Source organism: Pongo abelii, chromosome 5, assembly GCF_028885655.2.
Source record: "Pongo abelii isolate AG06213 chromosome 5, NHGRI_mPonAbe1-v2.0_pri, whole genome shotgun sequence".
Lineage (NCBI taxonomy): Eukaryota > Metazoa > Chordata > Mammalia > Primates > Hominidae > Pongo > Pongo abelii.
The window spans coordinates 127,519,490-127,534,403 of record NC_071990.2 but is presented as its reverse complement, the minus strand read 5'-3'; the positions used below and the strand labels follow the sequence as shown (position 1 = coordinate 127,534,403).

The 14,914-nt window shown below is 38.6% G+C and overlaps 1 protein-coding gene across 7 annotated transcripts in view; it reads right to left on the bottom strand.

Annotated features, from left to right (window-relative positions):
• Window positions 1-14,914, bottom strand: part of TRMT11 (tRNA methyltransferase 11 homolog) — a 273,729-nt gene that overhangs the window by 132,559 nt on the left and 126,256 nt on the right. For 6 of the 7 annotated variants that reach the window (XR_008525810.2, XR_010140203.1, XR_008525823.2 and 3 more), the window contains 3 exons: window positions 13,678-13,766; window positions 11,896-11,931; window positions 11,142-11,290 (listed from right to left, as the gene is read on the bottom strand). The exons of the other annotated variant lie outside the window; for it this stretch is intronic. The gene's annotated coding sequence lies outside the window, so the exon portion shown is untranslated. The remainder of the gene's footprint in view (window positions 1-11,141; window positions 11,291-11,895; window positions 11,932-13,677; window positions 13,767-14,914) is intronic. 7 annotated transcript variants of the gene reach the window in all.

Here is a 14,914-nt window from a genome sequence, read left to right as displayed (position 1 = left end):
GAAGACTGCTTCTGAAAGCACAGCATGAGGTTCGATAAATGGAGCCATGGGTTCAGAACTGTGTGGAAACTGGATCAAAGTGAAAACAGGGCAGAAGCAATTCAGAGGAGGCTGTAGACCAAGAGAGCAAATGAGTCCAGTGAGTTAACACAAAGGGCCAGAAATCAAATAAATTATGGATTTCACAAAATGAAACATCTAAGAAGGTCAAAGCTAGTTGAGAATCTGCAACCCAGTCATTAACAAGTACTGTTGTTACTTCATTTCATTTTCAACAACTAAATGTTGAAATATATTTAAAATCTATGACTAAATGTGTATATGAGTAAATACATTAATATTTAAGAACTTCTGATCTATAATATCTGGGAAAAATATAATGTCTCATGTCTTTGAAAGCTACAGATTAACAGATTAATATTCCTTTAGGAATTTTTTTAAATAGCACTGCAATTTCCTAATATCTAAAGCAGGTGGAAAACTTAAATGCCCATAGAGGCCAGACAAATAACACAAATGTATAAAACTTTCTTACTACAATGGGAAGTGGTGGTGTCCTAGGCAAATTACACAGACCATGCCCATTTAAGGAGGCCAGCCCATACTGAGTTCTGCTTAATATCATGTAGGAAAGTGGCCCAATATTGCAGTATCTTGATTTTTTGAAAGAAGCAAGAAATTAGAATGTGCATGCATGTGTGTTTGGGAGAAAGAAGAGAGAGATCTTGATTTTTAAATGTTGACAATATGGTCTAATTTTTTTTAACACCTCATCCTACACTGAAGATCCCAAGGCTTAAAAAGAGGTACGTTACTGCCCAATATTTAAACTGACTACTCTGTGATTCCACTCTTACGCTGGCTCACCACAGTATAAACTCCAGTGAACAACGGAGGTAGGTGATGGGTGACCTTAGGATATTTACTAATACAAGGCAGAAAGAAGTACTTCAAGAAGACTAGTGATAAACCACTATATCATAAGTTCCTTAAGGAGAGGGACCATGTCTGTTGTGTTTCCCACTGTTTCACTGATGTTGGCACTATACGTGGCCCATAATAGACCCTTGATAAATATCCATGAAATAAATTTATATATGAGATTCAATGAAGAAGAGAAAAAGCATTGGATAGCAACCAATTATTATTATATTAAATTATTTAGAGAGATGTTTATAATCATGCCATTTAACACCCTGAAGTAAATCACACCTACCAGATGAACATTTACAAGTGAAAAAAAAAGTTTTAAAGTCAAGGTGAAAAATTAAAACCTGGAGATATTTCTGGCTAAACATGGAATGTTAAAGCACATGTTTATCCCCACTTCCTCCTAAAATGTCTTCATATAAGAGGAAAAAAACTAAAGAGCCCAAACCCCACGGGCAAAGTGAACCAAGGAGGGTATCAACGCAAAGAAGAGTGAAAAATAAAACCTCTAAAAACGGAAAGTGTCTGAGCATAGACCAGGTCAAAACCTGGTGCCTGCAGAGAGAGATTGGAAAAGAAATGACCCCACTTGAGCCACGGGGCCCTGGAAAAGCTCAGGAATTGTCACATCAGAGATCTCTGAGTATGGGGCCCAGATTAATTAAAGATTAATATAAGGTGCAGTTTGATGTCCTGATCCCTCCCCACCCCCATAGTTTGGTGACTTCTCCCCAATCTGGGCAAAAGACAGGAGGTTAATTTCTAAAGAGATTTGCATCTGAGGATGGTGGTGAAACCCTGTAATTATCTGTTGTGCCAATAATGCTTTATAGCAAACAATCACATAACCCCAGCGGTATACAATCATAAAACAGTATTGCTTAGGAATACGGTGTTAGCTGAAGATTGGCTAGGAGGTGGATCCTGTCTGTGCATGCTCACATGCTGGAACATTGGTTGGTTGATCTAGGCTGGCTTTGGCTAGGGTGACTATGTGGACTGCACTCTGATCTACAAGCCTCTCGTCATCTGGCAGCCATGTTCAAAATGTTCTTATGCCAGTGACAGGCCTGAGAGAACACACAAAAATGCACACTTTTTGAAGCCTAACCTTGGAAGTGATACAGTGTCAATCCTGTCATATTTCATTGCCCAAAGTAGAATAGACTTGGGACCCCATAAAAAGACCCCACCTATTCAGGGAGAGAAACAGCAGTCACACAGCAAAGGGTGTGAATACAAGGAGGCATGCAGAATTGGTGCTGTTATTGCAATCTATGACACCTGTACTAAAAAAGAGGGCAATTAAGTGAAAGTCTGAATGCTGAAGTGTGAGACCACTCATTCCATGCCCACATTCAGCTCTGAGAATACTGCCATCCAACCTAAGACCAGCCAGATAGAATAAAATTCCTCTCCAGAGAAACTAACGGACCCAAGAGAAAAGAATTAAGACAGACATTTTGGGGATCTCCTCCCATAAGAAAGTTTGCATACTCTTTGTTAATATGCTATTAAGCCTATTACCAATACCCTTTTAGTACATCACTTATAATTATGAATGGACAGTCTAGGTTCTCCAGACATTTGAGGAAATCCCGTAACAAAAAATGTATGAGCCACAATCAAAAAACAAAACCAAAAAACCTAGAAAGAGACTCAGAGAAAACAGTGCAGGAGGCAGAAAAAAAAATTTTAAACTAAGTAAATCATCTCTTAAATTATAAATTAAAAATATTATTTTAAAAACCCAGATATTCAATCAAAAGCTTAAGTTTTTAAAAAAAAACTCAAAAAGGACAACAGACAATAAATGGAAATAAGTGAGACAGAATAACAACAACAAACCTAACCAATCAGTAGAGAAGTTCCAATATATGAATGTAAAGGTCTAGGTATTATACAAGAAGAAAGTCCCTGAAATGTTAAAATGACTTAGCCATAAAATATAGACCGGATAACCAGAGTAAATTATACACTTCCTTTATTTTTTTAATATCAGAAAATCTGTTTACTTGATTATCCATTCAAGCATGCGTCTTTATTCCTCTTTTATTAAATACCCATGTTGCAAATAGAGGTAGGAATTACATCTGAAAACAAAGAGATATTCCACTATCAGGAAGTTCTTGTGTTTATTTACATGATTAGCAGTGTCTGAAAAAAAAAATCCAGTGAAGTCAAGGTTGAAGGACAAGATTTCTTAGGCAGAGCCATCACTTCGTTTGTCTATGTGCTGGGAGTGTTCAAGTCTGTCGTTACTCACGGGACGCTCCTTATCTCATCTGGCGTCTGGCAACTTTTTCAGCGCACTGTCTTCCTTGACTAGTGCTGTTAACAAATCCAAACCACTATAAGGCACAAGTCTCCATACACTCCCTTCCTGCCCTCAAAAGATGACTCCAACTTTACTACAGGAGCTTCATTTAGTTATTGGAATACTTTGGCTCAACATAGTCCTTTAAGAGCTCCAGCTTTTAAATCAATTAATTGGGAATTGCTAGCTTTTGTTGAGGGCTTACTATATACTAGGCACTGTTTTAAGTGCTTGTTAGACATTAGCTCATTTTATCCTTAAAGCAAGGCTACAAGGCAGATATTATCATCGCACATTACAGATAAGAAAACTCAGAAACAGAGAGGTTAAGTATAGCAGCAGGATTTTAAATCCAACTGGTTTCGGTTCTGGAGCCCACTAAACTTTCCTGCTTTATTAGTAAGTTATGCTTTAATTATTTAAGAGGTTCACAGATTATGTATGTATAACCAAATACGATTTCACTGCAGAAATTCCTTCAATATTCCAGCTCAATGTGAGGACCAGGGCTCTGGCCCCTAGAGGTTTGCTGAAAATCACTGATATGAAGCAGACTGATTAACAAAAGAAATGGCATACAAATTTATCTAATGTGTATACATGAGAGCCTTCGTAATTAAAACCCAAAGATATATGGGAAATTGTCCATTTTTATGCTTAGATTCAACGAAGTATGAGCAGTCATGTAGAAATATGCCTGGACAAAAAGGGTACGATCTAAAGCTAAGAGAATGAGTGGGGAAGCCCAGCAGGGCCAGCCAGTCTAGATTCTTCTTGGCTTCTCTGAACATGCATTCCTTCCTTCTGGTGTGGGGCACAGCCCTCTCTGAAATGGCAGTCTTATATCCTAGAATCAAACAATGTGGGTCAGATAATTTCTTTATGGTCAGTTCTTACATATAATATTTTCAGGATTTATGGCTGGCTTTTGGGAAAAGAGGTACTGCTTTCTATGACCTTCCTTGGGGAAGGATTCTGGTTTCTATGCCTAGCTTTGAGGAAAAATGGGACTGAGAGATAGGAGGGCAAGAGAAGGTCAGAGAAAAACTTTTTCTTCTAAGGCTGCTGTGTAGACTCTCATTTGGAGGTATTATTTTCTGAGCCTGTATTAGTCTGTTCTCATGCTGCTAATAAAGACATACCCAAGACTGGGTAATTTATAAAGGAAAGAGGTTTAATGGGCTCCCAGTTCCACATGGCTAGGGAGGCCTCACAATCATGGCAGAAGATGAATGGGGAGCAAAGTCTTACATGGCAGGCAAGACAGCATGTGCAGGGGAACGCCCCTTTATAAAATGATCAGATCTCGTGAGACTTATTCACTATCACGAGAACAGCATGGGAAAACCTGCCTCCATGATTCAATTATCTCCCATCAGGTCCCTACTATGACACATGGGAATTATGGGAGCTACAATTCAAAATGAGATTTGGGTGGGGACACAGCCAAACCATATCAGAGCCCAACATCAGTATTCCTGCAAAATTTTCAGATGAGCTATTTGTGTGTGTGTGTGGCAGGGCGGGGGAGTGGTTATGAGAGTAGATTGGTGATTTCAGAATAATAGACCCAGAAATTAACTACCCTGCAAAGTCTAGGGGATATAACCCTGACTTTCCAAGAGAACATAAATTGTCCTGGACATGATGGATTCTCTGTCCTCATGAGCATAGAGACTTAAATCTGTGTGCCAGATACTTTGCTAAGTGCTTTCATACATCATTTTATATAACCCTCAGAACAGCACTAGGAGACAGCCATTAATTAACTAATTCCACATTTTGAAAGTAAGGAAACTAAACCATGAAGAAGATAGAACATTAACCCAAAATTTCACTGCCAATAATTGTCAAGGTTAGCTTCAAACCCAGTTCTTTCTAACACGAAAGCACAGGTTGTTCTTCCACACTACTAAAGTTCAATAAACCATGGTAGAGCACCCTGGTAACTTAAGTTTGTAGCTCTGGCTCTATGTTTTTGTTTTCTAAATAGTTTATTCTAGAAAGATATTTCATCAAGGAGTTTTGAAAAATTCATTGTTATTCTTACTTGTTGTGATTTTTTAGAGCTAATAAATGGGCATCATATCTAAATGGCATGAAGTGAGAAAGTCAGACTTTGGGCCAGCCAAACTAGTACCTGATTCATTAAATAAACAAATTCAGTTCTGCTAAGATGGGCATGACATGGGGAATACAAAGTTGAGTAAGGCACAGCAGACCTTGTGCATAAGAAATTGATAATCTAACAGAGTTAATATGAAAACACCATATAAGTGTGCCATGGAAGTTCGAAGGATGGGGAGATCACACCCTTTGGGGGCAATAGTAGAAGTTTCAAAGAGCTATTATCTAATGTGGGCCTAAGAAACCTGAGATAGGAGAGGTTTCAGATGCATTCCAGGTGAAGGGAAGATCACCAAAATGGTACCAACGCAGTGAGGCCAGACCTGCTCTTCAGATATATCTGAAACATGGGAAGCAAACCAAACTTAGGGAAGAAGTTTGATGACTCAAATCTATGTCCAGTGAATAGGTGAAACTATTTAATATAACTTTGGGCTGAAAGAGACTTATTCCACAGGCTTCCTTTGCTTCTGGCACATTTCTACCATTGTCCAGCTCCAGGGGAAAAGCTTAGAAAACATCTCTTGATGCTAACCTCCATCTAACTTTTTAGTCTCACATTTGGCAATAGAGAACTACAACACTATCCAGAATCAAACATCAGGTGCCAAATGTTATTCTATGCAGACATTTTATATAGAATTATAGCCCTTAAACATAAAAGACCCATACATGAGAGAAAGTCTGACAGATCTTTAATTATCCACTGGGAAATAGCTATACAGCTGAAGTCAACCTCCTTAGAGGACATCCATATTTTAGGTTTGTAACGTTGACACAAACATATGCTTTTGGGTGAATTTTTAAATAACTTTTTTGTACCTAAAAGTAATAAATGACCATTCTGAAAAAATTAGAAGATATGAAAAGGAATAAATAAAAATAGCAATCATCCATGGACAACCACTATTAAAATTCCTTTCTTTTACCTATTTTATATGTTTGAGATCATATTATTAGCATATTTTATATACTATATTTTGAGATGGAATCTTGCTCTGTCACCCAGGGTGAGTGCAGTGGCGCGATCTCGGCTCACTACAACCTCCTCTTCCCAGGTTCACGTGATTCTCCTGCCTCACCCACCAGAGTAGCTGGGATTACAGGCATGCGCCACCACACCTGGCTAATTTTTTTATTTTTAGTAGTGATGAAATTTCACCATGTTGGTCAGGCTGGTTTCAAACTCCTGACCTCAGATGATCCACCCACCTCAGCCTCCCAAAGTGCTGGGATTACAGGCATAAGCCACTGAGCCCAGCCTTATTTGGTCACTTTTACAGCATAAATTTATTTCCACAGTATTCATTTCTCTATTAATAAACATGTAACTTGTTCTAATATTTTTGCTATTTTAAATAATGTCCCAGTGAACATCTTTGGGTTGAAACGCGTTCATTGCTAATTGTTTTTCTTAGGATAGAGTCCTGCAATTGAAATTTTTGGTTCTAAATATATGTAAGTTCTTTATCCCTTTGATAAATATTTCTAATTTGTTTTTCCAGAAAGATACTCTCAATTTACACTCAATTTGCAGTCAGCTTTAGTGAATTCTATAATGTTCATAGGATATATGTTCATAGGATCGTTCCAAAAGCTAACCCAGTAAACAGGCATATTTGAGTCCTCACTCCTAAATTCAGAACCTGACTCACACCGGTCCATTGGTACTTCACTATCCTTTCCATGCATCAGTTTTCTTCTTTTATTCTTTCAACACTCTTTCCCCAACAGCCACCAGTTTTCTTGTCTTAGTCTTTTTTTTTTTTTTTTTTTTTTTATCAAAGAAGAAAGGATCTTAGGGTGTCAAGCACACTGCACACTAAGGCATCAGGACCTTTCCCAGGACTATGGCCATTTATTAGAGAAACTGCCCTGGAGAGCCCAGGTTTCATCCACAGGAGTGATACACTCTGAAATGCGGAGCTCAACAGGAAAAGTAATGGGGACAGAAGGTTCAGGATTTCTCAAATCACACCACATAGGCAACCATGAACTTTTAAGGAAAATTGGACCTGCTCTTTTTGTAAAGGACAAGCCTCTGTTTAGGGAGCTTTCACGTTGCAAATGGACCCCTTCACATGTTTATCTAGTGACTAATCGCTGTGCTAAATGTCTCATCAGAAAGGCCTCTCTTGGGCCAGTCTTCAGAGAGATTACAAGACTAAATATGGGAAGTGAATGGCATATATTTGGACCCAGGGATTTGGATCCAGAGCTCTATGGAAATAAAGTGAAAGCCCATGTCTGTCAACTTGGCCCTTTGGGAAAGTATATAAAAATCCTACCTAGCTAAAGAAATGTTTATAAAAGAGATTTGGCAGCCCAAATAATTGTCATTCTGCTTATTAATAAATAGTGATATATGCAATTTAGCTTTACAAAGGGGGAAAAGAAATGTCTCCAAAGCAAATAGCTGTTGAAATATAATAAAGAGATCTCCCTCTGAGCTTTAGTGATTTCTGTAATTTTTCACTTGGTAAGTTCTTAATAATTGAAATTTCTATTATGGATGGGATAAGGAAAGTTTATTTTTAAACTCTCCTTGATAAATCAGAAGAAAATAAGAAACAAAGTCAGAAAAAAATCCATTCGAGCCGAATGTAATTGTTGAGTCATATATTTGAAAGCTAGTCATGTATTCAAGAAATAGGAAGAAAAGAAGTAAATTCTTCCATCTCCCTAGGAATCAATGCTCATTTTCCAGACAATATCACTTCATCAGACTTTTACCCCAAAACTGCCAGACAGAAACATTGGTAACCATAGCAATTCTCTTCCACTCAAATGATAGACTTCATTAGAATTGCGCATGCCTGCTTGTTTAGTATTGTTTTAGAGAATTTTGTTGTGGGAAGGGTGATTTTTTTTTAAATAAAGAATTTATGTGATTCTTCTCTTCCCAGGAACTTTTAGAACTTGTAGAAGATAAGGTAACCTCCCCTGAATGACTAGAAATGACTAAGGACTGACAGCCACTTAGAGTGTTATCATTTTCCGAGAGGGCCTGCTGCTGGTTTTGTGGGCACTATCTCCACAGTAGCAGCCACTTAATCGTTCAATGTTATTTGAAGAGGTTTAAGAGGTGCTACAGCTGCTGCATCTCAGGGTTCTATTTTTAATTGGGATGAACTTAACTGGGGCCTGAATCTCTTCAAGAGAGAGACTCTCAGGAAACATTTATGGCAAATCTACTGACAGCAGCAGAATAGAAAGATAACTCAATAATCAAATACTCTGAGAATAAAGCACTTTTCCAGAAAGTCAACCTGAACAGACGAGTTGGAGGAATTTCCAGCCTCTGTAAAAGACCCTTGTCTGTAAGGTGGACAAAACGCATATTATAACTTACATTTTGCATTATGGAATAGGAAACTAAGGTTCAGAGAGGTTAAGTGACATTCTATGGTCACGCAGTTAATAAGTGGTAGAGCTTTGACTAGAATCCACATCGCCTGACTCCATTTACAGTGATATTTCTACTATTCAGTGTTTTCTGGTTAAAAACATTTTTGAAGGGCTTTATTGCCTTTGTTTGTTTCCTTGTTTTCCCAATCAGATGGCAGAGTTACAGTTAGTCATTCATTCTCCTTTAAGTTAGTGGATGGATCTGTGGTCTTACTAAATAATCATCGTCAGAATGAAAGGTTCAACTGAAGCTCTAGATCACAAAAAATGCAAATAAACTAATATAATCAACATTAGAGTAAACTAGGCAATATTACTAATACTGTTTGACCTACTCATTCAACGTGAGAGAAGGATGATTGCTCCGATTGCTCACGTGCAACAGAAAGTGACTCTCCCTGTCAAGGACGGTACAAGACATTCTTTCTGACACACAGAGAGAAAATGTTGATCCCACAGAGAAACAGATCCTACAAAGAAACAGATTCATCAAAGAAAAGCAGATGAGACTGTTTGAACTAAGAAAGAGAGCTGCAGTGTTGCTCAGTATCCAGATTCTAGAACTAAATTTTTTTCTAGAGTTAATAATAAGTATTAAAAACAAGAAATAAAGATCTCATTGGAGACCAGGAGGTGTAGAATACACGGTAGAGCCTCCAGGCAGTACTGAATTTCCCCTCAACACACTGGCTACTAGTTACTTCACCTCTTTAGCGAGGATACAAAAAACAAATGTACAAAAGTAACCCCCAAAAGTCCACCTTTGTTATTGTTTGGCCCACCAATTTGAATCGTGGACCATCGTCAAACTCCCAGACTACCAGTTGATCCTGGGTACTACATCTTAGCCAGGCCTAGTTTTTCTTTACATTGTTGTATACGCAAAAATTCTCAGGTGGTGACTGAGAACTTTTTGGATTTTTAACACAAAATATCTCCAAAAAGAGAGCTAATAATAGGAAAGTGTCAAGACAGTGAAGGAGTCTAGGAAAATGATGTGTGAATTTAAATCTCCCTCATGAACATCCAAATTCTACTCATTACAGCTCATTGGTTAATGTATTGCTTGTATAAAACTGTTTGTAAAGTTAAATGTATTAGGTACAGTAGGGGCACTTGGACCAAGTGAAACCATCCTTATTTTACAGTTAAAATACTACTGACCAAAGTAGACAATTCTGAAAAAGCAAATCCTAAATGGCTGTCTTAATGAGATACATATCCACGTGGATTTATGACAGGTTACATAAGAACAGACAGGATGGTCTCCAACGTGCCACTCGTGGCAGTAGGAGTAGTGAATTAACTGTTTGCACTACCCTATTATTAAGGACAAAACCACATATGCTGATGTGTGGACAAACTGTGGGCTTATGGGAAGAAGAAGAGATGGAGACCAGAAGATTTGTATTATTAATAAATGCCACTATGGATTACTATAGACTCTTACTTGCTTCCCATTTATCTCTGATTAATACTCTCAGAGTCTCTCAGCTAAGACAGACCTAGCAAAATAATGAAGATAATAAAGTTGTATCCAGTGCACTTCCTCCCCTCTGTCTGTCCACCACTTCATTCTAGCATCTTCTTCTCACTCTTGTTCCTTGGAAGACTTCCAGCACACTCCCATTGCCCCAAAATGGAGACAAGCCAACCTGAGCCTTCTTGTTATTTGCCTTCCTAGAAAGCCCACCTTGCTGCAGAGCACTGGTTGTTAAATGAGAAGGCATTTTGAGTTAGGTGCAGTCAAAGAAGAGAAGAATAGATGTTTCCATATAGCAATTTAGTATAGGAAACTTGCTGGACAAGCGTTGAAAATTAAAAAAAAAAAAAAAAAAAAAAGGACACTAAGGTAACACCAGTAATAAGCACAAGAGCTTATGCAGAATCTTGGAGGGGGAGCCCAGAGCTGGGACTCACACTTCATTGCTGCTGGTATCTCTCAGGGGGTGCAACAAGACTGATCTGGGGAGTACTCAAATAATCTAGAAACTTGCCTGCCACTCCAGGGTGAAAAGTCACTGCTAAGGTGACACTAATGGGAACAGGAAGAAGCAATACTCTCCTCCCTCTGGCAAGCTTGTGGTCCTCTTCTAGTGCCACCTAAGAGCTAGATGGTGAAAATAACCCAGAGTCACAAAGTAGAATACAGAAAGGTGCTTTTGAAATAGAGACAATAGCTTAATAACCACACAGGTGATAAGTTGAGCAATGGTCTAATGTTTCTTCGTCTTGAGTAACATGTACATTTTAATAGCTTTACTTCTGATTAAATAGCAATATAAATATTTTCAGACTTGGGCAGGGATAATAAGGACTAGAAAAGAAATGAACATATCTTGAGGGCTAAAGAAATTACCTAAACTTCAAATGTCCGGTGACTGAATTTTCCTCTAAGCAATAGCATTCAGTCTTCACTGCACATTGGAATCATCTGAGAAGCCTAAAAACTACAAATACCTTTGTCCCACCTCCAGAGATTCTGGCTTCATTGGTTTGAACTGCAACCTGGACATGGGAAATATTAAAATACCAGGTGGTTATAATGTACAGGCAAAGTCAAGAACTACAGAGAAGACGGATAACAGTGAGCAGAGCTGCCTAGCACTAGCATTTGTGGAAAGGAAAGAGATTTGGAAGTGAGGTATAGGGGAGGAAGCCCTCTGCCTTGAAGGCACTCTCGCTGTGCACAAATACAGCTAATACCCTCCTGAAGGGTGGCTGGAAGGTGGGTATTTAGGCTATGTTAGTACAGTCCCTTAGTGAATTAAGGAGCACAGTATATGGAGGGGGAAAGACACGTGCAGCAATAAATGATTGGCGGTGAGAATGTAAAGGGTAGAAACACAATTTTAAGAGAGAAACTAAAATTGAACCAAGGGAAATGGAAAGTTAAACAATACAGCACAAAACTCAGTGCCCAGGGTGACTTATATCTCTCTTACAGCTCTGTAAATGTGATACCATTTAGTCCACAAGTGTTTGTTTTTCACAGATTTGCTCTTTATCAAGCCTGTTCATCTGTGTGCCTTCTAAAACTGATGTAACATAGCTGAGAGAAAATCTTCTTTGCTGAATAACAAATAAAATATTTGTTAAGTGAATAAACTTACTGAATATCTGCCATCTTCTAGATATTGGAGTAGGCCCTAGAAAAAAGCAAAGATGAATAATACATGATTCCCAGTGGAAAGACAGAAAAGACCTCATTTGTAACATGTGGTATATTGAGTAGTATGAAAGAAATAAAAAGTCACAGTACACTGCGGAAATTTCCACTGCGGGAAAGGCACTGTTTTATTCTCTAGGAGTAACATACAGGTCCCACCTTCAAGGAGCTCACAGTCCAAAATCTTGGGTCAGGCAAAAACCTAATGCCAACTGGTACAAGCCACTAATCATGGGCATCTCATCATCCAATCAGCACACAGCTGTCACCCCTAGTAGAGGATCTTTCTAGCCCCACTGTTCTACTTTTTCCTGGATGTCCTCACTGGGATTCTGGATAGTTCTAATATTAACAGAACCCCTTTGATCTGAGCTCTCTGTTCTAGACTGGAATCACTTCTGAGGACTTCTTTCTGGCCTAGATAAGCTTGTCTAGAACAGCAACTTTCAAACTGTTATCAGCTGCGACCCATATTAAGAAATACGTTTTCATCAGAACTCAGTCTGCATACATCTGTGTTTGCGTCTGTGTGCAGATGTATAAAAAGCTGATTCAAGTTTCATGCAACAATGCCTTCATCATGACATGAAATGCACTCTGAATTGTTTGTGTGCTCTATCCTATTTTAAAATATTTTTCAATGTGCTAGTTACAACTCACTATACTGATTTCATAACCCACTATTGGGTTGCAACCCACATTTTGTAAAGCACTGGGGCAGTCCCTTAAAGTGTGATCCATGGACCAACAGCATTGACATTGCCTGCAAGTTTGTCAGAAGTGAAGACCCTAGACCAACTGAATCAGAATCTGCTCAGATTATTGAGGATCTTTTGAAAATGCAGATTCAGATTCAATAGGTGTGAGGTGGGCCTGAGTTCTCCATTTCTAACATGCTTCTGGGGGACACTGATGCTGTTAATATTGAGAGCCTACTTTGGGTAGCAAGGATTTAAAGAGAAGACACAAAGCAGATGGATAAAATTGAAATCACTTTTTGAGGCTCCACTCTGTAAGTTCTGTGGGGGCAGAGATATATCTATATAGATCATCACTGTATCCCACGTGCCTAGTAGATTGGCTGACACAAAATCAGTGCTCAGTAAATGTAGAATTGATTCATTGAGCAGATGGATGAAGGAATGAATAAATTTCAGTTAGGCTATAGAATCAACTCAGTCTCTCATGTATATGCTAAAGTACAAGTGTCATTGTTGGTGAGAAAGATCAGATCAGGAACTCACTCCACTGCCTCAACCACTAATGTAGAGGCAGGCAACTCAAGAATTCTTAATAAATAGAAACTTGTTTGCTCACAAATTAAACTAGCCTCCTATGTTGGTTTTTGATTTACAAATAGAAAGACTATACAGTTTATCATCCACATAGAGACTCCAAGATTAAAAGAGGGCCCTGTTAATAAATCAGACTGCCTGGACATTCAGAGACATACAGGTACTCTAGAAGCAGTCAAAATACTACAGCTTCAGGTCAATATGGGGGAACATAACACCCCTCAAACCACTTTGTTTATAATTTAGTGATAGCACTTAGCACATTGTATCATGGTTGTTTGCTTAATGCCTAGGTTCCCAAACGCAATGTGAGCAGCTGAAGGCCAGGGAGGGAGTTCACCTCTATGTCTCCAGTGTCATCTAGGACCTGACCACTCAGACGCAAAAAGGTCTATTGAATGGATTTAGTGGTCTAGAAACACACAACCTACCTTAGTAATAGATTATCTTGGCTGCAGCCAACATAGGAAACTAGAAGACATCGGGATAAACTGATTCAAGGAGACTTGGTTTCTTTTCCCTATAATAAAAAAAGAATACTAAAATTCTGATTTCATGAAAAAAAAAATCTCAGTAACAGTCAATGGCTGAAAGAAAGAAAATGAAGTAGAGGAACGTAGGCAACTAAAGATCTGTAGGGGATTTGTGGTAGAAATGACAGATGAGAGAATGTCAAGAAACAGGATCTAGACAGAGTAGCTAGCAGTCAAGCAGAAATGCAGGATAATTAATGTTTCATATTTTCAGAATTGGTTAATTGTGCACCCAGAGATTGTTATTACTAAAACCGATCATTGCAGATGGCAAGGCCAGGCTATCTGTAACTTATCCTATAGCCAAAATATCCTGGAGGTACTCCTGGCTGGCATCTAGCCAAATTGTGTCAGTTGAAGGAAGCTTCATATCTCTACCATGTCAGAATGGAACCAACTGCCTTTTGAGATAAAACAGCATTCAAATAGAAAACCCTTCAAAAAAGAAGAGACAGAAAAAATTTATGGATCCAAAGATCCAAACAGTTGATGTAACCACAGGAATTATTTCTCAGATCTACAGGGACTGAACCATTCCTAGTAGATGTTAGCACAGTGTTGCTGACTGAGTTGAGAGTCTATGCAGGCTCAGTGCTAGAATCCAGAGACATGCATCACTGAACAAATAGCTCAGGTTCTCTAATGGGCAGGTGGTGGCACCAGTTCACTAACCAGAAAGAGATGGGAAGGAGGGTTAAAGCTGAGCTAATAGTAGCTCCCTTAAGACAGCAAATCTTCTGCAGAATATACTCCAGCTTGGGCTTCTTATTCTGGATTTTGAGCTGAATGGTCTGTGTGTCATCTTTTATGCCTTCTCAGCTTAGTTCTTAGGAGTTTAGAAGAGACAGAAATGGAGTAGAAAGAAACTAAGACCATCATTCAGTAATAACTTACCCTATGGCAAGTGCCATATTGTATCACCTCATTTAAGATTCAGAGCCACACTAGAAATTAGGCATCATTATCCCCAATTTATATACAGTAAGCCAAGAGGCAGAGAAGTTACTTACAGAGAAGGCAAAGAAGATTTCATATAAGTGGGAAGTTATTGTGCCAGGCATCTGAACTTAGGTCTCTCTGACCCCAAAACTCCATTTGAAATTTCCCCATAGAGTCAGTGGCTCTATCGGGAAGC